The sequence below is a fragment of the Triticum dicoccoides genome, chromosome 4A, assembly GCF_002162155.2.
Source record: "Triticum dicoccoides isolate Atlit2015 ecotype Zavitan chromosome 4A, WEW_v2.0, whole genome shotgun sequence".
Taxonomy (NCBI): Eukaryota; Viridiplantae; Streptophyta; class Magnoliopsida; order Poales; family Poaceae; genus Triticum; species Triticum dicoccoides.
In genome coordinates, this window is record NC_041386.1 from 571,761,009 (window position 1) to 571,769,756 (window position 8,748).

The window sequence follows — 8,748 nt, forward strand, 5'->3', positions numbered from 1 at the left end:
ATTCTCATTGAATTGATTGTCCGCGGCTTCTCGAGGAGTGAAGTTGCTTGGATCATGTGGATAGAAACCTTCTTCAATGATTCTCCAAAGGTTAGTGTTCACATGATTTAAATGACGTTTAAAGCGGTAAACCCAAGAATCAAAATCCTCATTTTTCACAATCTTAGGGGGAGGACCGGCATGATTCAAATGAGTGGAAGGAACCAGTCCACCATAAACAAGTGGTGGTTCCACATGGGCAAAGATGTCGGTGCCATTCTTGCCACTAGAAGAAGGAGCCTTTTCACTACTAGCTTCCCCCTTGTCGGGGATAGCATCTGACACCTTGTTGGCGGGATCACCCACTTTCAACGATGCGGTGGATAGTTTAAGCCCCTCAAGAAATTTAGTAAACATGCTTTCAACTTCGGTCGTCATGGAGGTTTTCAATGTCTCCAAGGCCACATTGAACTCCTCACGAGAGACCGAAGTTCCCCCTTCTCCCATAGACGAGATCGGATTCACACCGGAGTGTTCCTCCACACCGTCTACGGTATCAACCATACTCTTTGGACGGTAAAGTCCTTAATAAAGAGACGAGGCTCTGATGCCAATTGAAAGGATCGATATGGTTGACTAGAGGGGAGGGGTGAATAGGCAACTACCAATTTTTAGCTTTTCTTTACCAAATTAAAGTTTGCATCAAAGTAGGTTGTCTAGATGTGCAACTAGGTGAGCAACCTATATGATGCAATAACAACAAGCATACAAGCAAGCAAGGGGAGAAACACTAAAGAGCTTGCACAAGTAAAGGTAAGAGATAACCAAGAGTGGATCCGGTGAAGACGAGGATGTGTTACCGAAGTTCCTCCCTTTTGAGGGGAGAATCTGTGAATTATTCAAAGCACAAGATTAGACCGCAAACATGTTGTTATCAATCACCAAAACTACCTTGAGAGAGATATGCCATAACAATCTCCCCCTTTTTGGTGGATTGATGACAACTAGGGATTGCGCAAGGAAAAGAAATGAAACGAAGAAAACTAAGAACTACAAAATATAGACGGGCTCCCCCAGAATGTGTGCACCTAGAGATGGCACGACACACACATTCGGATCAACACTCCCCCTATATTTTATAGTGCAACAATACTAAGCACAATATATATGAGAGAAGTGAGTAAATAGGACAAGCATGCATCTCACAATAAACTACAGTACTCTGAAATGACATAAGTAATAAGGTAGCGATAGGGAGCATATGTCTTACACCATATGACTAGAACTTAGGTTTCACACCAAACCAAACCAAAGAAGGAACACACAAGAAAACACAAGATGACTCAAAGCACGACACAAGAAGCAAATCCCTACACTCTTTCCCCCTTTGGCAGCGAGACACCAAAAAGGGCAGAGAGAGACACTACGACTCCAGGTGATGGGAGGAGGAAGATCTCGAACATCACATCTCTGCATCTTTATCGTGGGTCGAAAACTGCTCGGCATCGGAGTCGGTCCAGTGGCAATTCTGATGAATCCAGTCCTCCTCTTCAGTGATCTGGCCCTCAGACCCACTGGCAACTGTTGCTCCCATCTGACGCATGAGCTCCTTGTGGCGTGTCCTGGCATAGAATTGAGCCACCAAATCCGCATCAAAATCCTTGTTGAATTGCATGATCCTGAGAATGTTCAGCTGAGTGCACATCTGAAGAGCTTCGCCAAAGTACTCCGGGTCCTTCTCCATAGCATCAGTGTCAATGGAGTGAACATCAACAAAAAGATTCTTCTTGGCCTTGATCACATCAAAGTAGATGGCAAACTGAAAACGGTTCCAGAACGGGCGATTGACCAAAGTGGGTTCTTGGTCCACCGCATAGGGGTTGCGGCGACGCTTCTCCCAAAACTCCTTGTTGGTCATCTCAGTCACAGTCTTCCCTTTTGGCTTGTTGGCGGCTCGCTTCGATTGCTGAGGAGGTGGAGGAACACTTACGGTGCGGTAGCGTTTTGATGTGGCACGCCCGGGGTTGATACGGCGACCTTGCTGCTCGGAAAGATCATCACCTGGAGCCAAACACAAGAACACGCAAAACAACCAGAAAGAACGAGCATAAGCCAACAAACTCAACAAAAGATCAAGGTAAGGCAGGAAAATGATGGAAATTGGCATTCAGCAGTAGTACCGTGACCTGCTCGTGGTAGTACCGCCCCAAGCGGTAGTACCGCCCCAAAGGGAGCGGTAGTACCGCTCTAGGTCAAGCGGTAGTACCGCTCCAAGAGGAGCGGTAGTACTGCTTGAGGCGGAGAAACATCAGTTTCATATAGCACGAGGCGGTGAAACAGCGGGTTCTTACTACCGCAGTCAGATCCGGCACTACCGGCCTACCAAATTCAAAAATAATCCTACCAAACTCTAATCGAGATAGTCTAGTTGCCTTCTCCAACCAACTCAAGCCTAGATTTAGCTAAAAATCTAGAGATGCAACCAACATTGCCCCTAAGAAACAAGAACTGAAAAAGAGACAAAATGAAAGAAGGAACGGGGGCAATACCGGCATCCATGGCAAGAGGAAGAGGTGGGGATCGACTCCACCAAAGGAAATGGAGAGGGACGCCCCGGAGATGGAGATCCGCCGAAGCCCTCCCGCGGCGAGAGGAGGCTGGAGAGAGGAAGAGAAAAGAGGGGCGAAGTAAATGGGTATGGGGGAGAAGAAACCTCCTCCTTCCCCTGACTTAACCCCCTGTTCTCGTCCCCCAGCGGTAGTACCGTGCTGGGGGCGGTAGTACCGCTTACGAGTGGTAGTACCGCTTACGAGTGGTAGTACCGCTCACCACCAGCGGTAGTACCGCCCAGCACGCCACGGCAACTAAACGGACACGGCTTTAGCTCGACGAAACGACAAAAATGGCAAACACACCAGCAAACGACCAAGACACACCTCTTCACAAGAGGGCGGTGGCCGAGGCCACCTATGTTTGAGTCAAAAGGTATGGCACCGCGAAGATTTTAACCTTGGGCCCATGACCAAAACTTGTCTTTTAAGCACAAGTGCCATCAACAATGGCTAAAGTGAAAGACTTGATCAATTTATGCATAATGGGGGGAGGGAGAGTTCATTGAGAGAACAACACTCCCCCTATGTCCATGCCTACACCTAAACTAGACAACAAATTGAGCGTGGTAGGGTGTGCACGGGTTCAAGCCACATTGCTCGAATCAATGATATTTAGCTCATGCCTTAACTCGCGAAATCTTGCTTCATCCAAGGGCTTCGTGAAAATATCTACAAGGTTGTCATGAGTGTTGACATAGTTGAGCTCGATCTCTCCTCGCCTAATGTGATCCGGGATGAAGTAATACCGAATCTCAATATGCTTCGTCTTGAAGTGTTGCACTGGGTTGAGAGAAATCTTGATGGCACTTTCATTGTCACACCAAAGAGGCACTTTGTCACAAGTGACACCGTAATCCTTTAAAGTTTGCCTCATCCATAGAAGTTGTGCACAACAACTACCGGCGGCAACATACTCCGCCTCAGTGGACAAGAGAGACACACAACTTTGCTTTTTGGAAAACCAACTTACCAAAGAGCAATCAAGGAATTGGCACCCTCCGGAAGTGGACTTCCTATCCACTTTGTCTCCCGCCCAATCGGAATCCGAGTACCCTACAAGCTTGAAGTTTGATCCTCTTGGATACCATAAGCCAAAGTTTGGGGTATGAGCCAAATATCGAAAGGTTCGTTTGACCGCCACATAGTGACTTTCCTTAGGTGCGGCTTGAAACCGTGCACAAATTCCCACACTCAACATGATGTCCGGTCTAGATGCACAAAGGTAAAGCAAGGAACCAATCATGGAACGATATACCTTTTGATCCACCACTTTACATTTGGGATCTAAGTCAAGTTGGCACTTGGTGGGCATTGGAGTGGAGGCCGGCTTGACGTCACTTAGCTTGAATCTCTTGAGCATGTCTTGGGTGTATTTGGATTGATTGATGAAGGTTCCTTCTCTTCTTTGCTTCACTTCGAACCCTAGAAAGAACTTCAACTCTCCCATGGAGGACATCTCGAACTTTGAGGTCATGAGAGCGGCAAATTCCTCATTGAAAGCTTTGTTAGGAGAACCAAAGATAATATCATCAACATATAATTGGCACACAAACAACTCCCCTTTGACCTTCTTAGTAAAAAGAGTGGGGTCGATTAGCCCAACTTCAAAACCACGGTCTTGTAACAACTCGGTAAGGTGGTCATACCACGCACGTGGGGCTTGTTTAAGGCCATAGAGTGCCTTATCGAGTCGATACACATGATCGGGAAAATAGGGATCCTCGAACCCGGGGGGTTGCTTGATGTAAACCAATTCATTAATGGGACCATTAAGAAAAGCACTCTTCACATCCATTTGTTGTAACTTAAAGTTATGATGAGAAGCATATGCAATCAACATGCGAATGGATTCAAGACGAGCAACAGGAGCAAAGGTTTCACCGTAGTCGATACCCTCGACTTGGGAGTAGCCTTGTGCTACCAAACGAGCCTTGATGCGAATGATAATCCCATGGGCATCTTGCTTGTTCTTGAATATCCACTTGGTTCCAATGACATTATGGTTCCCCGTTGGCCTTGGCACCAATCTCCACACTTTGTTGCGCTCGAAGTTGTTAAGTTCTTCGTGCATGGCATTGAGCCAATCCAGATCTTCTAGCGCCTCATAGACCTTGTGGGGTTCTACACAAGAGACAAACGCGTGATGCTCACAATAATTTGGTAATTGTCTATGAGTGCTTACCCCCTTTCTTAAGCTTTCAAGCACATTCGTCATGAGATGATCCTTGGTGGAGAGCTTGGAAGCAACCTTGGCGGCACGACGCTCTAATTCCTCCTCGGTAGTGAGTTGAGGAGCGGTTACTTGATCATCTTGAGCGCCGTCATGAACTTGTTCTTGATCTTGAACTTGCTCGGGGGAGAGAACTTGACCTTGGGCATCACTTGGTGTGTCAACACCGTCTTGAGTATGATCTTGCCCTTGGTCTTGTTCATGAGGTTGAGGGCCTTCACTTTGTTCTTCGGAAGCGTGTGGGCCTTGGGTTGGTGATGGCTCCACTTGAGTGGAGCATTGTCCTTCTCCTTCGGCCACAAGGGGTTCCTCAATGGGTAGGATGAAACCAACACCCATTCTTCTTATGGCTTGAGGAGGAATTTCATCACCTACATCACAAGTGCCACTTTGCTCCACTTGGGAGTCGTTATTCTCATCAAACTCCATGTTACACGTCTCTTCAATAAGTCCCATGAATTTATTGAGGACACGGTAAGCATGAGAGTTTGTAGCATAACCAACAAATATGCCCTCATAAGCTCTAGCCTCAAATTTAGACAACCGAACACCTTTCTTGAGAATGAAACACTTACACCCGAATACCTGGAAGTACTTGAGGTTGGGCTTGTTACCAGTGAGTACCTCATATGGGGTCTTGTTCAAGCCCTTGCAGAGGTAGAGCCGATTGGATGCATGACACGCGGTGTTGATGGCTTCGGCCCAAAAGTTGTATGGAGACTTGAACTCCTCCATCATGGTCCTTGCTGCATCCATCAACGTCCGGTTCTTCCTCTCCGCAACACCGTTTTGTTGAGGGGTGTATGGTGCGGAATATTGATGCTTGATTCCCTCATCACTAAGGAATTCATCCAAGGTGTAGTTCTTGAACTCGGTGCCGTTGTCACTTCTTATTGTCAAGATCTTTGCATTGTGTTGACGTTGTGCTACATTTGCAAAGTCAATGACGGTTTGTTGGGTCTCGCTCTTCCTCTTGAAGAAATACACCCATGTGTACCTTGAGTAGTCATCCACAATCACCAAGCAATACTTCCTACCTCCAAGACTATCGAAGGATGGGGGCCCAAAAAGATCCATGTGAAGGAGCTCCAAGGGCCTCTTTGAATAAATGATAGTCGTGGGAGGGTGAGCCTTCTCATGTAGCTTTCCTTCGATACAGGCACTGCAAGCACGATCTTTAACAAAACTAACATTCGTTAGTCCACGGACATGGTCCCCCTTGAGAAGACTTTGCAAAGATCTCATATTGACATGGGCTAAACGGCGATGCCAAAGCCATCCCACATCAACTTTAGCCATTAGGCATGTCGCGGTCTTAGTGGGTCGCTCTGAAAAGTTAATCACATATAGACCATTCTCGACATGCCCAACAAAGGCTACTTTAAGAGTCTTGCTCCACAAGAGGGCCACGATATCGATATCAAAGAAAGTGGCAAAGCCCATGATTGCAAGTTGACAAACGGAAAGTAAATTGTATGCAAGGGACTCAACAAGCATGACCTTCTCGATCGTGAGATCATGAGAGATGACCATCTTGCCAAGTCCCAATACCTTAGAGGATGAGGCGTCACCCCACTCAACATTGGTGGGCATAGATGGAACTTTATGCACGTCCACCACCAAGTCCTTGCTTCCGGTCATATGATTTGTAGCTCCGCTATCGAGCAACCATGATCCACCACCGGAAGCAAACACCTACAAGAGATCAATGCTTGGTTTTAGGTACCCATTTTGTGATGGGTCCTTTGATGTTAGTAACAAGGGTCTTAGGAACCCAAATAGACCATTCAATATACTCATGAAGAGAACCAACAAATTTGGCATAAACATGCCCATCACTTGCACAGCATAACACATAAGAAGGATTAAAATCGTCGGCTTTGTTGGGAGGGGTGACATTGCCCTTCTTGACATTGTTCTTCTTCTTCTCCTCGGGGACACTCTCTCCCTCCCTCACAAAGGTTTGCATGAGGGGAGGAGGTCGTTTGGTCTTGTCATTCTTCTTCTTGTTCTTGGAGTCGGGCACGTACCCAACCCCTTCCTTGGCCACACCTCCCTTTTGGTTGATCAAGAGATCGTTGAGGTTCCTCTTGCCTTGTATGCAAGTCGCAAGACCTCTCTCAAGTTGCTCCTTCAACTTAGCATTTTCCTCAACAAGATGTATATGCTCACAACACGGGTTAGTAGCATTTGCATTATCAATTAAAACCATATGAGGAAAAGTTGCTTTCTCCTTAGTTAGCTTCACTTGGAGTTGATCATGAGACTCCTTGAGACTAGCGTGAATACCCTTCAAGGCCTTGTGGGCCTTGTCAAGTATATCAAACTCCTCTTTGAGTCTAGCAAGATCAACTCCGAGTTTGGCCTTGTCGGAATTTAGCACACGAGAAACAATAAGGGCATGATCATAATCTTTCTTTAACTTAGCATGATCAACATTGTGTGACTCCTCAAGAGCCAAACGAAGACCGCGCTCTTCCTCAAGAGCATTGGAAAGATCCGAAATCTCATCGGCATAGTCACGACTATGCCCTTCCATCTTAGAGATGGTGTCTTCGTGAGCCTCTATCATGTCATTGGCCTCACCAAGTTGTTCCAAGAGAGCAACAAAGTGCTTCTTGGATTTTCCCTTGAGTTTGCCCATAAAGGCCTCAAACTCGTTAGCCTCCACATTAGCTCCCTCAAGTTCATTAATGCTATCCATGAGGCACTTGGCGGTGATGCTCTCGTTGGGTGAGTTGAAGAGAGACACCCATGACATTGTTGCAATGGCAATGAAGGCCATGGCAACCGACTCATCATCTTCATCATCGTCATCATCCTCATTGTACTCTTCTTGCACAACCAAAGCCTTGGGAGGAGTCTTCTTGGTGAAGTTGTTTTTGTTGGGGAACGACTTGACCTTGTCCTTTCGGATGAGTTTGCCACCATTGTCTTCCCTCTTCTCATACGTGAAGGAAATATGCCCTAGAGGCAATAATAAAGTTATTATTTATTTCCTTATATCATGATAAATGTTTATTATTCATGCTAGAATTGTATTAACCGGAAACATAATACATGTGTGAATACATAGACAAACAGAGTGTCACTAGTATGCCTCTACTTGACTAGCTCGTTAATCAAAGATGGTTATGTTTCCTAACCATGGACAAAAGAGTTGTTATTTGATTAACGAGATCACATCATTATTTGAATGATCTGATTGACATGACCCATTCCATTAGCTTAGCACCCGATCGTTTAGTATGTTGCTATTGCTTTCTTCATGACTTATACATGTTCCTATGACTATGAGATTATGCAACTCCCGTTTGCCGGAGGAACACTTTGGGTGCTACCAAACGTCATAATGTAACTGGGTGATTATAAAGGAGCACTACAGGTGTCTCCAAAGGTACATGTTGGGTTGGCGTATTTCGAGATTAGGATTTGTCACTCCGATTGTCGGAGAGGTATCTCCGGGCCCTCTCGGTAATGCACATCACATAAGCCTTGCAAGCATTACAACTAATATGTTAGTTGTGAGATGATGTATTACGGAACGGGTAAAGAGACTTACTGGTAACGAGATTGAACTAGGTATTGGATACCGACGATCGAATCTCAGGCAAGTAACATACCGATGACAAAGGGAACAACGTATGTTGTTATGCGGTCTGACCGATAAAGATCTTCGTAGAATATGTAGGAGCCAATATGGGCATCCAGGTCCCGCTATTGGTTATTGACCAGAGACATGTCTCGGTCATGTCTACATTGTTCTCGAACCCGTAGGGTCCGCACGCTTAAGGTTACGATGACAGTTATATTATGAGTTTATGCATTTTGATGTACCGAAGGTTGTTCGGAGTCCCGGATGTGATCACGGACATGATGAGGAGTCTCGAAATGGTCGAGACGTAAAGATTGATATATTGGAAGCCT